Below are 23,205 nucleotides of genomic sequence, written 5' to 3'. Positions count from 1 at the left end.
AAGTACACAACTTCTACCAGTTCACCTTTGTCCACATATTTATTCACCCCTTCAAAAAAATGTAAATTTGTGAGGCAAGACTTCCCTTGGGTAAATCCATGCTGGCTGTTTTCCATTAAACCATGTCTATCTAAATGTTTTATGATTTTATTCTTTATAACATATAGAAACATAGAAATATAGAAGTGACGGCAGAAGAAGACCAAACAGCCCATCCAGTCTGCCCAGCAAGCTTTCACACCTATTTTTCATACTTATCTGTTACTCTGACCGCTGAGGTCAGGGCCCTTATTGGTAACTTTTTGGTTCCAATTCCCTTCCATCCCCACCATCGATGCAGACAGCAGTGCTGGAGCTGCATCGAAGTGAAGTATCTAGCTAATTGGTTTGGGGTAGTAACCGCCGTAATAAACAAGCTACACCCATGCTTATTTGTTTACCCAGACTATGTAATTCATTGCTTGTTGGTTGATGCTGAATATAAATCATCTTTTCTTCATTTTCCCCGCCGTTGAAGCAGAGAGCTATGCTGGATGTGCATTGAAAGTGAAGTATCAGGCTTATTTGGTTTGGGGTAGAAACCACCGTAACAAGCAAGCTACTCCCCTGCTTTTTTGTGGATGCAAATCCTTTATTCCACATTTCCTCTTGCCGTTGAAGCATAGAGCAATATTGAAGTCGCATTAACTGTGTGTATGTTTATTGAATAAGGATATTAATCTCCAGCTAGTAGCCGTCATTCCCGCAAGCAAGCCACCCCCTTGCCTCTTCTCTTTATTCACATCCTCTACACTTTATGGATCCACACGGGTAGATTTTCAAAGCTGTACGCGCAAAAACGGGCACTTATGCGCATAAACGGGAGTGGCGCGCACAACCCGAATTTTGCATAGCGGCATTTGTGCGTGTAAGTGGCCCTGCGCGAGCAACATTACGCAAATACAAAAGGGGCGTGTCGGGGGCGTGTCTGGGGGGAGACCGAACATATGCGCGTAAAACGTATTTTATAAGCGACAAGCATAACTCCACCGGCACGTGCTTCCTAGTTCATGCGCGTATATTTACTACTGCTTTTTGTGTGCGCAAGGTATGAGTGAAGGCTCTGCGGCTGCTGTCTGACATCGCTACAGTTCCAGACATCCGGCAGAAGGCCAGAAGGTGGAAAGGAGAGGCCATGGGGGAGTAACCGCTGTAAACTGGGATAGTGGAACCGTTTTCCATAGACGTTAATGTGCGTATGACCGTAGAAGAGAGAGCCTCAGGAGCGTCTAAAGACAGCCATTCATTGCTCATTCCCTGTCTACACATGTTTACAGCAGCAATATGGCTGCTGCAATCCCTAAGGCTCAGAAGGGAAAGAGAGAGGAGAAGGAGGAGAAGGCAGCTGAGACGGAGGCGGTACTCGTTACACCGAGTCTACAGGACTCGCACCCAATTTCTCGATCTGTCGGAGGAGGAAGTAATGACTCGTTACAGATTTGATAAGGAGACCATACTGTCCCTCTGCCGAATGTTAGAGGGTGACCTGCAACCCCGCACGCAAAGGGCCCATGCCTTGCCTGTACACATCAAGGTGACAACCTTCCTTGCATTTCTGGCTACCGGAACCTTCCAAACCCCGCTGGGCCTGACGTCTGGAATCACTCAGGGTGCCACCTCAAGATGTCTGGAGCAGGCCCTGGCTGCCCTGCTGCGACACACACACAACTTTATCTCCTTCCCCATCGGAAGAGAGGAACAGCATGAAACCATGAGAGACTTCTACCAAATAGCACGCTTCCCCTCGGTCTTGGGAGCTATTGATTGCACCCAAGTGCCCCTAAGGGCACCAGGAGGAGATGAGGCCATCTACCGCAATCGCAAGGGTTTCCACGCACTAAACATGCAGATGGTGTGCAACGCCAGGGACCTCATCACGAATGTGGTGCCTCGCTTTCCTGGATCCAGCCACGATGCCTACATTCTCACCCAATCCAGGATCTATGAAGAATTCCAGCTGCGTCACATCACTGGGGGCTGGCTCCCAGTGATGTGACGCAGCTGGAATTGATAGGTGGGTGCTGCTGTTGGTAGAGCAACCAACAACAGCACCCACCTATTTTAGTACAATCACTAGATATAGGGTGCCACAGTATGCACCCTATATCTAGTGATTGTACTAGTGTAGTTTGTAAGCCCTGTGAGCTGTACCCCAGTGATGCACAGACATTATCTAACCTTCTGGTTTACTCTTATGCTACAGGTGACAGAGGCTATCCCCTCAAATCGTGGCTCATAATTCCCATGGCCTGCCCCAACACTACAGCAGAGACTCTCTACAACAGGGCACACCGTAGGACCAGGGCTGTCATCGAGAGAACATTTGGCATCCTGAAATCACGCTTCCGCTGTCTGGACAGATCCGGTGGGTACCTCTTGTACTCCCCCTCTAAGGTGTGTGAGATTTTCCTAGCCTGCTGTATTCTTCATAATCTGGCACTTAACAGACACATCCCTGTACCTGAGGATGCCCCTGAAGCAAATGAGGAGGATGAGGACATACAGCTGTCTATGGAGGAATTGGAGGAAATACATCGCCTGAGCCAAAGGAACAGTCTCATAGAAAGCCATTTCCGTAGGTGATAAATGTGCATTTATTTACAAGTGTGAAAAATGTGATAATTAAATAAAAGTAATAAGGAACAACTGAACACTTGTCACAGTTCACTTTCTTGCCCGTCCTCTCCTACAAGCCTCAGAAAGCCTAGACTTGCCCCACCCGGGTACTCCGGCGCAGGGGACTCCTCCCACTGCTTACACTACCCTCAGAGGGCAGAGTGCCTGGGGCACATCCGGGGCATGGCTACAGGAAGGAATAGCCAGGGGCAACAGCTCTTCTGGTGCTGGTGGTGGAAGAGGAGGTGGTGGAACAGGAGGTGGGGGTGGGGGTGCCATCCACGGATAGCCTGCAAGAGGCTGAGGCGCTGGTGGCACAGGTGGAGGTACCACCCCAGGCGCCTCTGCACGGGCAGGTGGCATCCATGGGTATGGAGGCCCATAAGGTGGAGGGTAAGGCATGAAAGGCCATGGAGCCACTGGTGGCTGCGGCTGCACGGGAGGCATCCGCTGCAGCAGCTCCCTCCAAACCTCCGTCTGCTGCTCAGTAGCCCGGCAAAGGTCTTGGAGGCGCCCCTGAAGCCGCTCATACCCCTCCCTGACAGTAAGACTGAGGGAAGTGCTTTCCTGCTGCACCACTTCAGACAGGCCAGAGATGGCGTCCAAGAGGCCGGCGCCCTGCTGTAAGAGTCTCTCTGCCTGCTTGGTATACGGGTCGGGCTCGGGCTCAGGCTGGTCGGACGCACTGTTGTCCTGCTGCCGATCAGGTTCCATTTCAGCGAATGGGTCCTCCGGTTCCTCTCCCTGCCGCTGCTGCTCCTCCTCCTCCGCAGGCTGTTCCATGTGTTCACGGGCTTCCCCCTCCTCCTCTTCCGATGAGACACGGACCTCCCGCAGACGCCGGTACAGCCGTTGGGGTCATCTAGGTGCAGGTCCGGGTTGCTCATCATCTGGCTCCCCTAAATTTAAAAGCATATGGTAATTAGCACACTGACAATAGGGGTGTGATGTACTTCGCTCCATATGTGATACATGCTACAGTTGCAGACCTGACTAATACTCCAGTGGTAGTCACACAGGACTTGTCATGACACCCCTGGGGTATCATGTGTGGAATAGTGTGGCTGTCAACCACACCATGTAGCACCTGCCCTACAACCCCTTCTGGACACCAGAGGGTTGTCAGTGTGCTGCATGGAATGTGGTAACTTTCCAGCCAGACCTAGAACAGAGAGCCCTCAATCGGGGCCAGCTGATTAGCAGCTGGCCCCGATTGAGTTGGCCTTCTCAGTAGGCTGCAGAGCTCCCAAGTCTCTGCACATACTACTCGATTGCTGCGGATGGCGGATCCAGAGGGGGAAAATTGTAGGTAAGGTCGCTTTACTGCAGCATTGGAAGGGGTCTTCAGTTTTTATTCGGGGATACTTCACTATACTGTCTGATAACTGGTCACCAGTGTTTGATATGAAGGGGGACCTTCGCTGTCTAACATGTGTAGTCGGCTTCTCAGCAGCCTCTCGGAGGTGCAATGCACTGGCTTTATAGCTGTTCAGGATTGTATGTCAGTGCATTGTGCGCCCACTATAGCAGCCCACCGAACAGCTTGCAGAACCGTCTCATAGACTGTAGCGGCGATGTGCGCTCCACGTTGGCTTCAGTAAAGTGTATGGGCGAGGCGGCCATCTTGAGTACCGTCTATGGGCCCTGCGCACATGTCCGCTAGAGTCTACGGCCCATGCGCACATGTCCGCTAGAGTCTATGGGCTGGCTCTCCAGGCGATTTGGTGTACTGCTAAAGTGGGACTGGATCCTAGTTCTTTCACTATAATGTTGCCTCGCCCATCGACTGTACTGGAGATGGCCGCCTGGCCCATACACTTTACTGAAGCCGATGTGGCACGCACATATCCTCTACAGTGTCTAAGATGGTTCTCCAAGCTGTTCGGTGGGCTGCTCTGCTGGGACTTCAACGTTGCCTCATCCATACTCTCTTCCTTCCCTCCTTTCCCACCTTCCTTCCTTCCCTCCTTCCCTCCTTTCCCACCTTCCCTCCCTCCCTCCCTCCCTCTCCCACCTTCCCTCCCTCCCTCCAACACTCGGACAATACATGGACCCCTTCCACCTGTCCCTGAAATGACCACACCGTTTTGTGTTAGAAAAATTGTATTTGAAACCAAACATATTTGCAATATATACCAAACAAAAAAAGGATGGGGAGGGGCAGTCTAGGGAGCAAAACTATGTACAGAAAACAAAACTCCCGTGAGGTTAGGGAGGCAGGGACCAGAGAATGATCAGCGACGACGGATCAGATCCCCCAGGACCCGTACTGCTGCACCAAGCAGCAGTTAGACCCCTGGTGATCCGATCCGTCGCCCGGATCATCCTCTCCTGGTAGGCATTCATAGCCCTCATGCCCTCTTGGACCCCCCTCACGAAGGCCAGGAATTGACCATATGTAAGAGGCTCATCCTCGGGGGAGCATGCCCCCGGGGATGGGCCTCTTCGCTGGTGCAGTGAGGGGGGCCGATGAGGCACAAGAGGGCCATGAATGCCTCCCTGGGCCAGCAAAGGTTGGCCCCTGCTTGCCCCCGCGTCCCTAACCCCACAGGCAAAATGGGGAGGTTGCCCTACGGGGGGGGAGGGGGGGCGCTAGGGGAAGGCCTGGGGCGCCTCTGTGCCCGGGGAGGGCTCTGCGGCAGGTGAAGTCGTCTTCTCCTCGGGGGTGGGGGGGGGGGGGGAGAATCTGCCTCCCCCACTGGAGCGGCTGCAGCTCCTTCTCCTGCAGCTGGGCCTGGCATGGCCTCCTCAGCATCTGTGAAACAAAAGGAGACGTCTAAATACACTGTACTGGATGAGGGAGGGAAGGTGGGAGAGGAAGGGGGAGGAAAGGTGAGGGGGGGGGGAAGGAGGGAGGGAAGGTGGGAGAGGGAGGGAAGGTGGTTCAGATGGGGATACCACATTCCAGTAGCTTGGAGGGGTCACTTACCGCCAGGCCCAGCCCGCTGTGCCCGCAGCCGCTCCAGCCACCTTGGCCTATGAAGACGCAGCCACCGGGCTTTCTTCTTCAGATCCTCTATCTATTAGAAAGAAAGGAGGGAGAACCATTACTGTACTCTGATAGTCAGAATAGTAACAGGATACTTGGATGTGGGTGTGACAACATTAATGACTGACGACCATGATATTCTTCAGTAATCATAATATTAGTTATCAGCATTGACAATTGAGGCAAAACACAACACAATCCAAACCAGTGTTAAGCACCAGCATGAAAGAACCCACTTTCTACAGTGCAGATAAATATCAGACTACAATAATCTGATTCCTCCGGTGAGGCCTAACCTGACATTGACACTCCCACATTCACCACATCAACTGTTGTACAGTCTACTTACTCCACGGGGGTGGGAAGCTTGCTGGTTAAAGACACGTTGCAGCCTCCTCCAGGACTGCCGGAGCTGCCGGAAGTCCGTTCTCCGTCCCTGCACCGGGAACAGCCACCGTTCTCGCCTCACCACCAGGGACGCCAGCAGTTCGATGTCCCTGGTGGTGAAGTTGGGCTGCCTACCACGCCCTGCCATTTTGTGCTGTGTGCAGAACGGGAGGTCATGCCCTCACGTTTGCATGCGCACGGGCACGCCCGCGCGATTTCGCCACACACACAAAGATCGGCGCGCACAAGTGCGCGTACCACATGCGCACAGTTAATAGAGGTACGCGCACAACTCATCCTCCATATATGCGCGTATTTTGAGTAGCGCGCGCAGATGTGCGCACGCTACACAAAATTACTAACATCCGCTGTATGCGCAGGAACGCGCGCTGTTCTACCGCCGCGCGCGCTCCTTTTAAAATCTACCCCCACAGTGTTTATCCCACGCCCCTTTGAAATCCTTCACAGTTTTGGTCTTCACCACTTCCTCCGGAAGGGCATTCCAGGCATCCACCACCCTCTCCGTGAAGAAATACTTCCTGACATTGGTTCTGAGTCTTCCTCCCTGGAGTTTTAAATCATGACCCCTGGTTCTGCTGATTTTTTTGCAACAGATAAGGTTTGTCATTGCCTTTGGATCATTAAAACCTTTCAAGTATCTGAAAGTTTGAATCATATCACCCCTGCTCCTCCTTTCCTCCAGGGTGTACATATTTAGATTCTTCAATCTCCACAATTTCTCCCAGCACTGAAGTCAGGCTCACAGGTCTACAGTTTCCCGGATCACCCCTGGAGCCCTTTTTAAATATCGGGGTAATATTGGCCATCTTTCAGTCTTCAGGTACAATGGATGATTTTAATGATAGGTTATAAATGAATTGAAATAGGTTCAAAAAAAATGTTTTTAGTTCATTCAGGACTTGAGGGTGTATACCATCCAATCCAGGTGATTTTAGAACACTTCAGTTTGTCAGTCTGGGCTACGACATCTTCTAGGTTCACCGTGATTTGGTTCAGTTCATCCGAATCGTCACCCCATGTCTGGAACAGGTATCTCCCCAACATCCTTTCAGTAAACACCAAAGCAAAGAATTAGTTTAGTCTTTCTGCGATGGCCTTATCTTCCCTAAGTGCCCCTTTAACCCCTCAATCATCTAATGGTCCTGTACCGTTAGATGATAGAGGAGCTCAACCTAGCAGAATAGGCTCCCTCTTCCTCAGAATGTTCCCCAGTTCCTAACAAACCTAAAACCTTCTTCCCTGCACTATTGTCTCATCCATACATTGAGATTGGAGCTTAGTCTGTCTATTACAACTAACAATCCTTCCTTCAAAAGCGGTCTTGATATTTTGTCATAGTAGAATTATTGGTACTGAAACAACATAAACAGATCCAGCTCTTAGTCTAGAAAAGCATTTTGTTCTTATAGGAAGAACAACAATCTTTTATTACAGAAGCAAGGGTGCTAGATTCTAAGCAGAAGCACTTCATTCAGTTCTGGATGTATGAGAAAAATGTGCTTTTGGTATCATTGGGTAATACTATTATATTGATTTAGAAGTAAGATTATAAATCAGGCCAAACAATTTAGTTTGCTCATCCCATAATATGATTGAGTGTAAAGAGCTAATTTAAACTTTTGCAGAAATGCTGTTATTTAATTTATTTATTTACATAGATTTCCATACCACTACTTCCACAACAAGAGTTCAGTGCAGTTCACAATTCAAACATTCATAATACATACAAAACACGATAAAAACATTAACATTAAAATTATCTTTTTAAAGTAGACAAGCATCTTCCACATTACAAAATGTGTTTTGAAACTTACTGGCCCTCACTCGTGAAATGTTTGATCTGATTTTCAAATTCTTCTTTGCATTTTGAATGCATAGCCAGGTGTTGTCTGTCTTGAGGCAAGCTCATTGGTTTTGATGCATAATAGAGCTCTATGTAGCCATGACAAACTTAGCTATGGCAACCCATGCTCTCTTTAAAGTACAGGACATTCCAAAGACATTGTGACCAGCTAGATATATATTCTAGTACCTTCAAGACTTATTATCTGATGTAACCTGCATTATAAAGTTTGCATACATTTCATTTGAACTTGCCATTGATAGGTTAAAAGGAGCTTTATATAGTCCTTTTTGATGTACTACAAGAGATTTTGATACATTTTAGCTAAAAACATTTAAATACACATTGTTTTCATTTATGATACTTCTTTCTGTAATGAAAAATCATGCTAATAAAAAATAAAATGAGAACAGTGAAATGGTGCTTATGGAAAATTTTAGATAGCTTGAAAATATCCACTTTTGCCTTCCATAGTATAATATTGTGATCATTAACAGGAAACCTATGCGGCCCATTGGCTTGCACTACTTCATTTCAGCATTAGCCATTGTCATATCAAATAGCACAGAGAGCAGGAGAGTGAGATCTGTAGCACTGTTTAATCAGTTTGAAAGCATACAGAATTCCTACCTCCTGAATCTTATTCCTGACATACAAATGTTTTAATTTTGAGGTAAGTGAGTAAATTTGTATTTTAATACACTTCTCCCCCCTCCTCCCTGGTCCCCCCAAAAGTAAAGAGGTTACGTTTGATTTGACTTGAAATATTTGATTCAAAGCTGTGTCTAACTTGATGTGGCTTGAAAAAAGTTTCTCTGTGATCCGGTTTGCCAAATTTAAGCCAGTGGCAAATCAACTTATAATTTTTTTTAATTCTCATCAAGCCAGAAAAAATGGTGAGTGATATGGATAATGACATGACAACTCATTGGCGTAAGACTGCTGATAAATGTTACAGGTGAGTGAGCTACTTAGATAGTGAGAGATCTTCCTGTCCTTTCCCTCTTGCATGTACTTAAAATATTCTTGCCCGCACCATCTAGGTTTAGTTATGATATTCAAATAATCATCATACATAGCAAAGCCAAATTAACTTAAACCAAAACTAAAAGTAAAATCTAATTTTGAGAGAAATCTGGACAAATCCATCTGAGTCAGAACTGAAACTTATAGTTGATTTGTCCCTTCCTAATTTCAACTGATGGTGTCAGCAGTGCATATAAAAACTATCCAGGTACTGATCTTTTAAAACCAGCTTTAGCTTCTGATGATTGTGAACATCTGCTTAGAGATATAGTAGAGCCCCACAATGCACTAATTAAATTAGACTTTTTTCTGGAGTTGTGAACTGCACTAATTGAATTAGAATCAGCTGTGTAAGAGTGTATATGTATTGAAATTAGTAGAGCTGAAGCCTTATGGGAGTGAAAGTAGTGAGACATGACTGATCAAGTGTACTGTGCTGCTATCTAATGGTTATAGATGGTATTGCATGGTCTCTAGGGAAGAGAGTCTTGCAGTTTATTCATATTATATAGTACTATATAACCAGGAACTAACTCCATTTAATTTTGTTGTGCTTGTATCAAGACACACAACTGTAAGCAAAGTTAAGAAACATATATTTTGGCAGCAGGAAATTGCATATTTCCTCTTATTACCTGCATCTAAAGATGTTGATAATACAAAGAAAAGTAGAGAGGGTGTTTATTGCATTAGTCTACTGTAAATATTCATTGAAAGAAAACTGGCAAAGTAGTTGGATAGAGATGTTGCCTTTACAGTGCTAATATTTAGAGATGCAAGCTTTTGGTATTACTTCAGTCCGTCTGCTGAGTTACTTCAAAGAAACTAATTACAATTTTAGGAAATCTTAAGATTATTGTAGGCATGAAAACTTAACTCCTGAAAGCCTAAATGGATGTTTCTATGTCATGCCTCAATGACATTTTGCAATGTATATCAACTGGCCATTTTACAGCAAACCACTGCCTTAAATTTCAATAAGAATGGTAGAAGATTTAGATAGATTAGTGAGACTGCATTACATAATTTGGTGTAAAGGGTATTTGTGTATAATTTTTTTTACTTAACCTGCATGTCCAGAGAAGACTACATAAAAATTTAGTGGGCTGCTAATTTATATCTGGAAAATATCAGGAGAGTCTCATAAGATGTAACCTCAGTTATCAAATGGTATATTTGAAAGTGAGACATTGATAACTTTTAACTTCAGTGTATGAGAAAGTGGATAAAGCTTGAGTTGAATTTTATGTTGGTGAAATTAAGAGGCCCCATTCATGGAGTCAAAACTAACATGGGGGAAATGCTCACTTCTCCATCTCCTCTCCCTTTGCCCCTCTTCCTTTGTGTAGTTCATGGTGAGAATGCTACGTGCCACTGAGCATTGAGCCAATGGCATTATGTCTCTGCATGGTGGTAGTATTTGGGGGGAGGTAGAAATGTTGTGACTGTGGGGTTTAAGATAGGCCAAATAAATGGCACATGGCCTCATTTTTTCTATGTCTTGCCACAAGTTCTTCTACCTGGTGGCAACAAAACAATATCTCCTTTTTCTTAGGCTCTGGTGACTTCACTGCACTTCTCTGGAGCAAGTATCACAGCGGCCATTGGACAAATAGGAAGTTGAAGCACATTCTGAACTTTGTTTTTGGCACATGTATTATGTACAGCAAGGAGAAGTTGTTCCGTACCTAATTTTCACCCCAAATTATGCTACTATCTAACTTTTAGCATGAAGGTAATTGGGGATGTAGACCTAACAACAAACAAAACTCAGACAAAATAAGGTAAAAAGCAAACCACAATCCTTGAACTGAAAATTTGCAGCTGAAGCAAGTCATTTACATCATCCAGCAGGCTTAATTGCTCGGCACAGTGATGCCTAAGCATCAATATAGAGGACAGCACTGATCCCATGGCCGTATCTTCAATAGCAGTTACAGCATAGGGAGACATCAATACACATAAGATGCAGGAGGGCGCAACCAAGACACGGCCCCAGTGAGAGAAGCACTGCAAGCCTTAGTCTTGACTGGTGCATCATGATGATGGGAAGGAGAGGGCACTGATGGGCAAAAAAAGAGGGGGGGCAGTGGATAAGTGACCTACGTTCACCTGTTCTACAATATAATAGCATCGCTTTAGTCCATAGCAGTTGTCTTCACTTAGATGGTCCATAGCCAGAGGCAGGACAAGCAGAGCAGATTCCTCTCAGGTGCCTGTGTGGCTGTAAGCATGGACTCCATAGTGGGATCTCCCAGCCAGTCCTAGTATCTCTTATCATGGACAATACACCAGTCTCATGATCCTAGCAGCATAACCTGGGGCCTTAGAGTTGGGTTGACGAAACAATGACTAAGCTATACCCATCTCTGGATCAAACTGCAAAAAGGAGATAGAGCAACTTTTAAACTAGAACAAAGGAGAAAGCAGACAGTCGCTCAGCAGCGCATGGTTTGGAGAGAGGTATCTTCAAAGGATACTAATGATGCAATAGAATTAGGGTATCCCAACAGTGAGGTTCCAATAATAAGAAAAGTAGTCCAAGTGCCTGTAACTAAAAACTCACCTGAGTTAAAAAAAATTCTAACATCCCTATCAATTAAAAAGCAGAAGGAAAATACAAACAAAAAACAAACTTTGAAATGTTTGAATGCTAATGCCAGAAGTCTAAGAAGTAATATGGGAGAATGTATAGCAGTGAATGATGACATAGATTTAATTGGCGTCTCAGAGACATGGTGGAAGGAGGACAACCAATGAGACAGTGCTATACCGGGGTACAAATTATATCACAATGACAGAGGGGAGCACCCGGAAGGCGGTGTGGCGCTTTATGTCCGGGATGGCATAGAGTCCAACAGGATAAACATCCTGCATGAGACTAAATGCACAATTGAATCTTTATGGGTAGAAATCCTTTGTGTGTCGGGGAAGACTATAGTGATAGGAGTATACTATCGTCCACCTGGTCAAGATGGTGAGACTGACAGTGAAATGCTAAGAGAAATTAGGGAAGCTAACCAAATTGGTAGTGCAGTAATAATGGGAGACTTCAGTTACCCCAATATTGACTGGGTAATGTATCTTCGGGACATGCTAGAGAGAGAAAGTTCCTGGATGGAATAAATGATATCTTTGTGGAGTAATTGGTTCAGGAACCGAGGAGAGAGGCAGCAATTTTAGATCTAATACTCAGTGGAGCACAGGATTTGGTGAGAGAGGTAACGGTGGTGGTGGCGCTTGGCAATAGTGATCATAATATGATCAAATTTGAATTAATGACTGGAAGGGGGACAGTAAGCAAATCCATGGCTCTCGTGGTAAACTTTCAAAAGGGAAACTTTGATAAAATGAGAAAAATAGTTAGAAAAAAACTGAAAGGAGCAGCTACAAATGTAAAAAGTGTGCAAGAGGCATGGTCATTGTTAAAAAAAATATCATCCTAGAAGCACAGTCCAGATGTATTCCACACATTAAGAAAGGTGGAAAGAAGGTAAAACGATTACTGGCATGGTTAAAAGGGGAGGTGAAAGAAGCTACTTTAGCCAAAAGATCTTCATTCAAAAATTGGAAGAATTATTCAACAGAAGAAATTAGGATAATGCATAAACGTTGGCAAGTTAAATGTAAGACATTGATAAGACGGGCTAAGAGAGAATTTGAAAAGAAGTTGGCTGTAGAGGCAAAAACTCACAGTAAAAACTTTAAAAAAAATATATCTGAAGCAGAAAGCCTGTGAGGGAGTCAGTTGGACCGTTAGATGGTCAAGGGGTTAAAGGGGCACTTAGAGAAGATAAGGCCATCGTGGAAAGATTAAATGATTCCTTTGCTTCTGTGTTTACTGAAGAGGATGTTGGAGAGGTACCCGTACTGGAGAAGGTTTCATGGGTAATGATTCAGATGGACTGAACCAAATCACGGTGAACCTAGAAGATGTGGTGTAGGACCTGATTGACAAACTGAAGAGTAGTAAATCACCTGGACCGGATGGTATACACCCCAGAGTTCTGAAGGAACTAAAAAATGAAATTTCAGACCTATTAGCAAAAATTTGTAACATCATTAAAATCATCCATTGTACCTGAAGACTGGAGGGATAGCTAATATAATCCCAATATTTAAAAAGGACTCCAGGGGCGATCCGGGAAACTACAGACCGGTTAGCCTGACTTCAGTGCCAGGAAAAATAGTGGAAAGTGTTCTAAGCATCAAAATCACAGAACATATAGAAAGACATGGTTTAATGGAACGAAGTCAGCATGGCTTTACCCAAGCTGTGTCTTGCCTCACAAATCTGCTTCACTTTTTTGAAGGAGTTAATAAACATGTGGATAAAGGTGAATCGGTAGATGTAGTGTACTTGGATTTTCAGAAGGCGTTTGACAAAGTTCCTCATGAGAGGCTTCTAGGAAAAGTAAAAAGTCATGGGATAGGTGGCGATGTCCTTTCGTGGATTGCAAACTGGCTAAAAGACAGGAAACAGAGAGTAGGATTAAATGGACAATTTTCTCAGTGGAAGGGAATGGGCAGTGGAGTGCCTCAGGGAATCTGTATTGGGACCCTTACTTTTCAATATATTTATAAATGATTTGGAAAGAAATATGACGAGTGAGGTAATCAGATTTGCAGATGATACAAAATTGTTCAGAGTAGTTAAATCACAAGCAGATTGTGATAAATTGCAGGAAGACCTTGTGAGACTAGAACATTGGGCATCAAAATGGCAGATGAAATTTAATGTGGATATGTGCAAGGTGATGCATATAGGGAAAAATAACCCATGCCATAGTTACACAATGTTAGGTTCCATATTAGGTGCTACTACCCAAGAAAGAGATCTAGGCGACATAGTGGATAACACATTGAAATCGTCGGTTCAGTGTGCTGCAGCAGTCAAAAAAGCAAAGAGAATGTTGGGAATTATTAGAAAGGGAATGGTGAATAAAACAGAAAATGTCATAATGCCTCTATCGCTCCATGGTGAGACCGCACCTTGAATACTGAGTACAATTCTGGTCACCGCATCTCAAAAAAGATATAATTGCAATGGAGAAGGTACAGAGAAGGGCTACCAAAATAAGGGGAATGGAACAGCTCCCCTATGAGAAAAGAGTAAAGAGGTTAGGACTTTTCAGCTTGGAGACGAGACGGCTAAGGGGGGGATATGATAGAGGTGTTTAAAATCATGAGAGGTCTAGAACGGGTAGATGTGAATCGGTTATTTACGCTTTCGGATAATAGACTAGGGGGCACTCCATGAAGTTGGCATGTGGCACATTTAAAACTAATCGGAGAAAGTTCTTTTTCACTCAACACACAATTAAACTCTGGAATTTGTTGCCAGAGGATGTGGTTAGTGCAGTTAGTATAGCTGTGTTTAAAAAAGTATTGGATAAGTTCTTGGAGGAGAAGTCCATTACCTGCTATTAATTAAGTTGACTTAGAAATCAGCCACTGCTATTACTAGCAACAATAGCATGGAATAGACTTAGTTTTTGGGTACTTGCCAGGTTCTTATGGCCTGGATTGGCCATTGTTTGGAACAGGATGCTGGGCTTGATGGACCCTTGGTCTGACCCAGTTTGGCATGTTCTTATGTTCTTAATTCTGATGGAAATATTGATGTGGTTAGGATGATGCGAATAGGTCAACTAAGCTCTAAGAAAACACACAGAGGGTACGAAAAGGGGTATTAATGGCGGTCAATTCCAATTTTGAAGGTTAGTCTAGTGATCACTGAGTCTCATACTAGATTGAATCCAGAATTTAGCTATATTGGTGGAACTTTGGGATGCTCTACCAAGATCTCATAGGAAGAAAGTTTTGAAGCATAAATGCGTGGAAGGCTTCACTTTGACTTTTGTCACTTGTACTATGTGTCTATAGAAACCTGTACTTACAAACCTATACAGACCATGTCTCATTTTAGTGAAATTAAACAAAAGTTTGACAGAATTGTTGGGCTATATGGCCGTATTTGCAAAACGCCTGTTCTAGTGAATGATTTCCCTTAAGGTAGTGTTTCTCAAGGAGGAATCAAGTACGTTTTTGCTCATCCAAAACTTGTTTCCACCCCATGGGTACCTCTGTTAATAGTCCATCCTCAGAAGAGCGCTTTGTACAATATGCTACTTTTGATTCTTATCAGGGACTGTGGCACAATGCATTCATGATCTAAGGAGACACAGAATATGATTTTCACCTTCTGACCATACATTCCAATAGCGTCCCATTGTTTGGGTTTATATATCTCAATTTTAATTAGACAAGAGCATAACCCACTGGCATGCAATTTTAGATGCTTGATTTATGATGTTGAGCTCATTTTTCCAGTGGATCACCTTCAAGGGGTCATGGGGGGGGGAATATAGATAGATATAGATATCTATATTTATACACACACCTCTGGAGCATACCATAACAATGTGGCATGGATTTCAGTTAGTGATTGATAGCTTAGGAGTTCCTTTAGCACAAAACAAAATAGAAGGCCTATCTACAACACTGTCTTTTCTGGGTATTGAGCTGGATTCAGTAAATATGGTCTATTTACTTGAGTCCAAACTGGAAAAGTTGAGTTACTTTCTGTTGGGCAAAGATGCTATGTAGTAACCTTGTCGGGCAGTCATTGATTGGCAGCCTCAGTTTTGCATGTTTTGGTGACATTAGTCTTCTTACATAAGCTCATTGCCTCTTCAGTTGGCATATGCAAGCCCAATTATCACATACATTCTCCTAGGACAAGCAGGATAGTAGTCCTCACACATGGTGACATCATCCGATGGGACCCTACATGGAAATCTTATGCTGAGCATGCCATTATCCACGCAGGGACCCTCTTCAGTCTCTTCTTTTCCGCGAAGCTGTTGTCTCGTGGTTGTGGAGCTCATGCTATTTTTTTTGCTCGGAAAATGTTTTGTTTTTTTTCCTGCACCAGGTCCCTCTCCATTCGTCCTGGGTTTTAGTTAGCAGACGGCACGATAAGTTTCTGCGTTCTGTGTGGTTGATTCCTGGTGATGCCGTCCCTCAGTGTCCGCTAGCCTTTTTTGCATTATAGCATCAGGTTTTCGTCGATGCCCCCAGTGCCCTCGGACTATGGCTCTCATGGATCCGCACAAAGTGTGTATCCTTTGCCTGGGGGTGTCACACATTCGGGGCTGTGGTTTTTTTGCAACCAGGTGACCTCCAAGGACTGGCATACCTGCCTGGACAAAATGGAGAAGCTGTTTGGGTTCAGGAAGTCCAAACCCTTGACACTGGCATTGGGAACATCGACGCTGAAGGGACGAGGGGAAACAATGGACTGTGATTCTTCAGAGTCCACCCCTCTGGTGAAGAGGGGTGCCAGAGAACGCCTTTCATCGGTCTCCTCTCGCTCAAGGACTTCTGGATAGTCTTCTTCATCTTCAGCGCCAGGGAAAGACCGGGCCAAGCACCATGGGAAGTTCCGGAAACATTGCCATTGGTCTCAGTCTTCTCATGATATCAGGCTTGGGCTGGCACCGGCTTCTGCTGTGATGCCTCTGAAGTAACCCCGCGGCGAGGAGGTATCTCTCTCCATCGAGGCTGGGGGTCCGAGGCATTCTCCACCAATTCCGGTGCTGGGTACCAATTCCTCTTGGGGCCCCAAGGGGGATCTGGCTATGCCGCCTCCTCCTCAGGCTGCCCTGTCATTGGCTGCCTTCAAGGAGGAGCTTGAACATAGAATGCAGTTGGTTGATTGAACCCTGCATGGCATTGAGCCGCTGGTGCCTCCACCAGTGCCGGAACCTACATCCTCAATGTTGCCACTGCTGCTGGAGCACCTTGACGTTTTGCTCTGTGTTCTCCCCACACAGCTGATGCTGGTGGCCAGGGAGCCATGGATGCCCCAGCGGCCACCGGTGCCACCTCCTCCCGACGCTCTCCCCATTGTGGTGTCCTCCGAGGAGGAGGGGCTGTCAAGGTCCTGTGTTCCGCGGCTAATACTGCCCTGTCCGGCTTCGGGTCCTTCAAGGCCATCAGTGCCCTCTATGCCCAAGCCATTGGGCCTGGGAAGGCCCCCCCCCCTCTCCTGTCGCCTCCGGGCAATCTTCGCGATGATGGCGCCCCTTTCAACCTCTTGAGTCTTCTTCCAATGACTCTGGTGACCTTCCCTTGGACCCGTCTCCTCTGGATAAGCGCTGCTGGACCCCACCTGAGGACTTAACCTTTGCTGGTTTCGTGTGGGCCATGGCTGAAGACATTCTGTTCCAGCTTCTTACGGAGGAAGATGCCAGACATAAGATGCTGGAGGTTCTCCAATTTGTAGATGCCCCAAAAGGAGGTAGTGGCAGTTCCTGTCCATGAGATTTTCAAGGAGTTGCCCCTTCAGATTTGGGAAAACCTCATCTCCTTGCCTCTGGTGAACAGGAAGGCCGACGCAGTGTACTTAGTCCAGCATGCTATGGAGTTTGAGAAGCATCAATTCTCACACCAGTCTGTGGTGGTGGAGTTTGCCCTTAAGCAGGCCAAGTGCTCTTGCAACCCATGCCTCCACCCCTCCAGAACGGGAGCACAGGGCACTGGATGCGTTGGGAAGGAAGGTGTTTCATGGCGCTTTGTTGATTGCCCAGATCGTTTCCTACCAGCTTTAAATGACGCAGTATTCTCAGAACCTCTGGAAGCATATCCAAGAGCTGACCGAGCACCTGCCTCAGCAGCAGCAGGATGCTTTTTCAGCGGTTGTCCAGCAGGGACTGGAATGCAGCAAGCATGAGGTGCATTCTACCTATGACGATTTTGCAAGGGTGGTGGCCGCAGGGTTTGGTGCCCACTGGATGGCCTGGCTTAGGGACTCTGATACAGGTAAACAGGTACAGGAGAGGCTCGTAGATCTACCCTGTACTGGCGATAACCTCTTTGGTGACAATGTGAGGGATGCTGTGGCTCAGCTAAAGCACTGGTCCCCAACCCTGTCCTGGGGGCCCACCAGCCAGTCAGGTTTTCAGGATATCCACAATGAATATGCAGGAGAGAAAATTTGCATGTTATGGAGGCAGTGCATGCAAATTTTCTCTCATGCATATTCATTGTGAATATCTTGAAAACCCGACTGGCTGGTAGGCCCCCAGGACAGGGTTGGGGACCACTGAGCTAAAGGATCACCATGAGACCCACCCTGCAGCATCTCTTGGCCAGTAGGTCAGACCCGCCGTCCTCTGCCAGGAAGCCCTCGCATCAGGGCCCGAGAAGGCCCTTCTACCACCAGAGGGAATACTACCCTCCTGCTTTCCACGGCTGAGCCCAACGGTTAGGATCCAGGGGCTGCTCTAGACAGAGTTGGACACCCAGACAAGTCCCGGTATGGGGTTTTGACTGGCTGCGAAGGAGCATAAATCAACCGCCTGTACCCTTGATGCAGGACCCTCTGGTCAGTGGCCAGTTACGGTTCTTTCTGGACTGATGGTCCTGCATTACATTGGACCAGTGGGTTCTGTCCAATGTGTGTCAAAGTTACCGGCTGAACTTTCTGGGTGTCCCTCCGGATTCCCCCCGTGCCCCTCTTGGGGTCAGACCTCGCATCAGGAATACTGTGGGTGGAGCTTGCCGCCTTGGTAAGAGCCAGGGCCATAGAGTCCGTTCCGCTGAGACAGCAGGGGCAAGGGTTCTACTCCCACTATTTCCTGATTCAAAAGAGAACAGGGAGACTCTGTCCCATTCAAGTCTTGAGAGCCTTGAACAAGTTTCTAAAATAGAGAAGTTCAAGATGGTCTCTCTGGGCACCCTGATTCCCCTCCTACAAAGAGGAGATTGGCTTTATTCCCTCAATTTAAAAGTCACCTACACCTATATTGCGAACTTCCAAGGTCACAGGAAGTATCTGCAGTTTGGTGGTCAAGCAACATTTTCAGTATAGGGTATTGCCATTCAACCTGGCCTCAGCCCCCTCGTGTCTTCAAGTGCCTGGCCATAGGGGGGGCATACCTCCACAGGTTGGGGGTACATGTGTTCCCCTACCTGGATGATTGTGTCATCAAGAGCCCCACCCAGGAGGGAGCGGCGTGGTCTCTGCCATTCAGGTGTTAGAGTCCCTAGGGTTTATCATCAATTACTCGAAGTCCTATCTCGATCAGTCACTTCAGTTGAACTTCATTGGCATCAGGTTGGACATGGCTCAGGCCTGAGCATATGTTCCCCACGACCAGGCAATCACGTTGGAGCCCATTGTGGGAGTGGTCCACCAGAGCCAGCAGATTTCGGCTCACCGCATGTTGTGACTCTCTTAAGATTCATGGCCACGACCATCCATGTTACTCCCTTAGCTCGCTTACATATGTGCAGAGCTCAATGGGCCACCCAGGACCTCCACGTCCGCATCCGCATTGCTCCGCCTCTCCGGGACTCCCTGTCTCTGTGGCAGAGTCTGGGCAACTTGGAGCAGGTGGTGCCCTTTCAAAATCCCCTTACACAGATATTGCGCATTACGGATGCGCCTAACCTGAGGTGGGGTGCACATGTGGAAAGGCTCTGCATACAGGGCTTATGGTTCGCCCAGGAAACTCAGTGTCGGATCAATTTCCTGGAGCTTTGTGCAATCTGGTATGTGCTCTGGGCATTCAGGGATCAGCTGATCAACAAAGTGGTTCTGATCCAGACCGACAACCAGGTGGCAATATGGTGCCTCAATAAACAGGGAGGTATGAGGTTGTTCTTCCTGAACCAAGAAACCATTCAGGTCTGGTCTTGGGCTCTGTCGCAGGGTGTAGTGCTCCGAGCCGGCCGGGACAGAGAATGTGGTAGCAGACAGGCTGAGTTGAGCCTTCCGATCCCATGAGTGTTCCCTGAATTAGGAAGTGGCAGATCGGATCTTCCGCATCTGGGGGACCCCAGATGTGGTTCTGTTCGCTTCCCCCCTGCAGCAGGAAGGTGGATCATTTCTGCTCCCTGTACAGGAGGGATGGCAAACCAGCCTCAGATACCTTTGCCTGCCACTGGGGCAAGGACCTCCTTGTTACCCACTGGACCGATGTAACGCTGTGCCACTGGTCCAGAAAGAACCATAACTGGCCACAGACCTGAGGGTCCTGCGTCAAGGGAACGGGCAGTTGGCTTATGCTTCTTCCCTCCCCCTGGTGGTGATGATTCTCCTGAAGCTTTGTCAGGACATGGGAACTATGATCCTCATAGCACCTCATTGACAGAGGCAGATCTGGTTCCTGCTCTTGCGGGATATGTCCCCCCGGGAACTGATCAGTCTGGGGACCTCCCCACACATCATCACACAGGATCAGGGGGCGCTGTGCCATCCCAGCGACTGGGCCTTGTCCCTGGCATCCTGGATGTTGAGAGGTTGGTTTCTGCAGCCCCTCAACCTCTGATGATGTCTCAGGTCCTGGTGGCTTCCAGGAAGCCTTCCACTAAGAAGACTTATAACCTGAAGTGGAAGAGGTTTTCCTTGTGGTATGAACACCGCAGCCTGGATAGGTTCTCTTGTTCTACATCGAAGCTGCTGCATTACCTCCTGCACCTTTCGGACATTGGCTTAAAGGCCAACTCAGGGTCCACCTGAGTGCAATCTGTGCTTACCACCAGGGAGTGGATGGTTCACCTATCTCTGTGCAACTCTCTTGTGGGATGCTTTATGAGGGTTCTGCTTCAGCTGAAGCCTCCCCTGCGGCCTCCTGCCATGTCATGGGACCTCAATGTGGTGCTAGCTCAGCTCATGAAAGCTCTTTTTGAGCTGCTATTTTCTTGTGACCTCAAGTACTTGACCTGGAAGGTCATGTTTTTGGTTGCGGTCACCTCAGCACGCAGTCAGTGACGTACCTACCCTACACAAAGTTCTTTCATGATATGGTGGTACTGCACACACACCCTAAGTTCCTGCCTAAGGTGGTGACAGATTTCCATCTTAACCAGTCAATTGTCCTTCCCACCTTTTTTCCCAAGCCTCACTCGCACCAGGGCAAACAAGCTCTGCACAGTCTGGATTGCAAAAGAGCCTTATCCTTCTATTTGGAGCGTACAGTAGGCCATAGGCAGTTTACGCAACTCTTCATCTCTTTTGACAGGAATAAATTAGGAGTTGCGGTTGCTAAGCAGACCCTGTCCAACTGGGTGGCAGATTGGATCTCCTTCTGCTATTCTCAGGCGAGACTGCAGCTTGGGGACCATATGAAGGCTCATTCTGTCAGAGCCATAGCAACTTCAGTGGCTCACTTGAGGGCAATATCTGTGGACGAGATCTGCAAGGCTGCAGTGTGGAGTTCCCTCCACACTTTTGCGCCTCACCTCTGCATGGACAGGGATGGCCGACGTGACAGCAACTTTGGTCAGTCTGTCCTCCGGAATCTTTTAGCTGTGAAACCCAACACTTCCAACCTGTGGCCCCTTTTTCGGGTTCAGTCTGTTCCCCTCTTACCAACAGCATCACTGTTGTGCTTGTTGGCACGTGGTTAGGTGCCTGTTGGTTGCTTTGTCTTTAGGTACAGCCCATAGTTAGGGATTCACCCATATATGAGGACTACCATCTTGCTTGTCCTAGGAGAAAGCAGAGTTGCTTACCTGTAACAGGTGTTCTCCTAGGACTGCAGGATGTTAGTCCTTACGAAACCCGCCCACCACCACATGGAATTGGGTTTCTCCTAAGTTTATCTTATATTTTTCATAATTCTATGTTATGAGATTGAAGAGGGACCCCGCGTGGATAGTGGCATGCTGGGCATGCTCAGTGTGCGAGTCAAAGTTTCTAGAAACTTTTTTACTTAAGTTTTTTGTTCTGGGCTCCATCAGGTGATGATATACATGTGTGAGGACTAACACCCTGCTGTCCTAGGAGAACACCTGTTACAGGTAAGCAATTCTGCTTCTTACCAAGTGGCTGATGGAGGACCTGGTCACATGGCAGATATTTCAGCATGAGTATAATGGCATGGCAGGCACCCTCATTTTTAAGTTGTGACCTTGATGTTCTTTCAGATGCTTCAGGGAATGTAGGCTTTGGGTTGTATTGCCACAAGTCATGACACGAGGTGCCTTAGCCAGATGACTGAGTGCAAGCTGGACTCACTAGAATTATAACATTTCTTGTAGCTGGTTTTCTAGTTGAACTTTATATATAGGGCTCATGTCTTTGGGACAGGTGAGCAATATTTTGGTGTGATAATCTTGCGGTAGTAGAGGCAATCAACCATCAATTCAGCTGCGTGCCCCAGGTTGTCTGAGTTACTGAGGGTGTTAGTGTTGCATTGCCTTCAACTAAACATGACAGTGTAGGGAAAATATCACCGATTTTCTCAATACCAGTGTTCTTGTTTCAAGAGACTGGTATCTGGAATGGATAAATTCGGCACAGATTTGGGTTTTCTTGAAAATTTTAATTGAAACATTTTCCCATTAAATTTTTCTCATTTGTATAAAGAATTTTCTCAATATATGTTACTATACTGATTTTCCTGATGCCTTGATTAGATTTGTGAACTGATTTGGCATGTTATATGATCTGCATATTAAGTTAGAACAATAAGTAACCCATCACATTTCTCATTCTGTATCTCATTTTTTCCAGTAGTCAACTAGTTGAACTGAAATATTTGAATGTGGGTCTGGGGGCAATCATTGGTAATGTGGTTTAAATGTTAAACTGAAACAGATCTAAAGCTTCAAATTGCCAGGCCTGCGCAATATTATAATATCCATTAATTGTTACTAATGAATGTTTAGAAATGAAACATTTTTCACAGAAAAATAAAGCATGTGAAACCACACCATTAGAACTGGGGAACCTGTGGCAGCCGGTCACATGAGAATTCAATCAGCAGTTTGTTTCTGCAGCCTAAAGGAATAATTACATAAAGCAAAGGCAGTTTCTCATATAGAGGAAAGAATTCCAGGTCTTTTGTTGGTACACTTAATCTCAGAATATAACATTTGGGCTAAAGCAGTAGGCGTAACATGGGAATGGTGGTCTAGCCAATTTTTCCTTTGTCTTGCAAAATTATACAGGGAGACATGTGAACATTTGTGGTCAAACATCTGTTGCTAGGTTGGGGCAGGGCATTTGAGCAATTGCTCGATTTAAGGTACTCATGGACCTGCACACCATACAATACCCGTTTGGCCACGTGGCTGCGTGTTTTCTAGGGGCATCTATTAACCCTTATACTGTAAAAGTTAAACGCACCTTGAAATGCACGGCCAAACCCCCTGAAAACTATCACATGCAAATGCATCTTGATGAGCCTATTAGTCATTTACCTGGAATTCAAAAAGTAAAATGTGTGTCCAATCCACAGGCGTTAATTTATGAGCAGCCCGGAAAAGT

The 23,205-nt window shown here is 46.4% G+C and overlaps 1 protein-coding gene and 1 long non-coding RNA gene across 12 annotated transcripts in view; one reads left to right on the top strand and one right to left on the bottom strand.

Annotated features, from left to right (window-relative positions):
* BTRC (beta-transducin repeat containing E3 ubiquitin protein ligase) overlaps nucleotides 1-23,205 on the top strand; it is a 545,063-nt gene that overhangs the window by 135,505 nt on the left and 386,353 nt on the right. The gene's annotated exons all lie outside the window — the stretch shown is intronic.
* On the bottom strand, nucleotides 4,729-7,974 carry LOC115095906. The gene is made up of 3 exons (XR_003857908.1): nucleotides 7,867-7,974; nucleotides 5,585-5,675; nucleotides 4,729-5,410 (listed from the first exon to the last, which is right to left on the bottom strand). It is a non-coding gene; the product is annotated as an uncharacterized LOC115095906 (long non-coding RNA).

Source organism: Rhinatrema bivittatum, chromosome 7 (genome assembly GCF_901001135.1).
Source record: "Rhinatrema bivittatum chromosome 7, aRhiBiv1.1, whole genome shotgun sequence".
Classification (NCBI taxonomy): domain Eukaryota; kingdom Metazoa; phylum Chordata; class Amphibia; order Gymnophiona; family Rhinatrematidae; genus Rhinatrema; species Rhinatrema bivittatum.
This window is presented reverse-complemented; position numbering and strand designations above follow the sequence as displayed.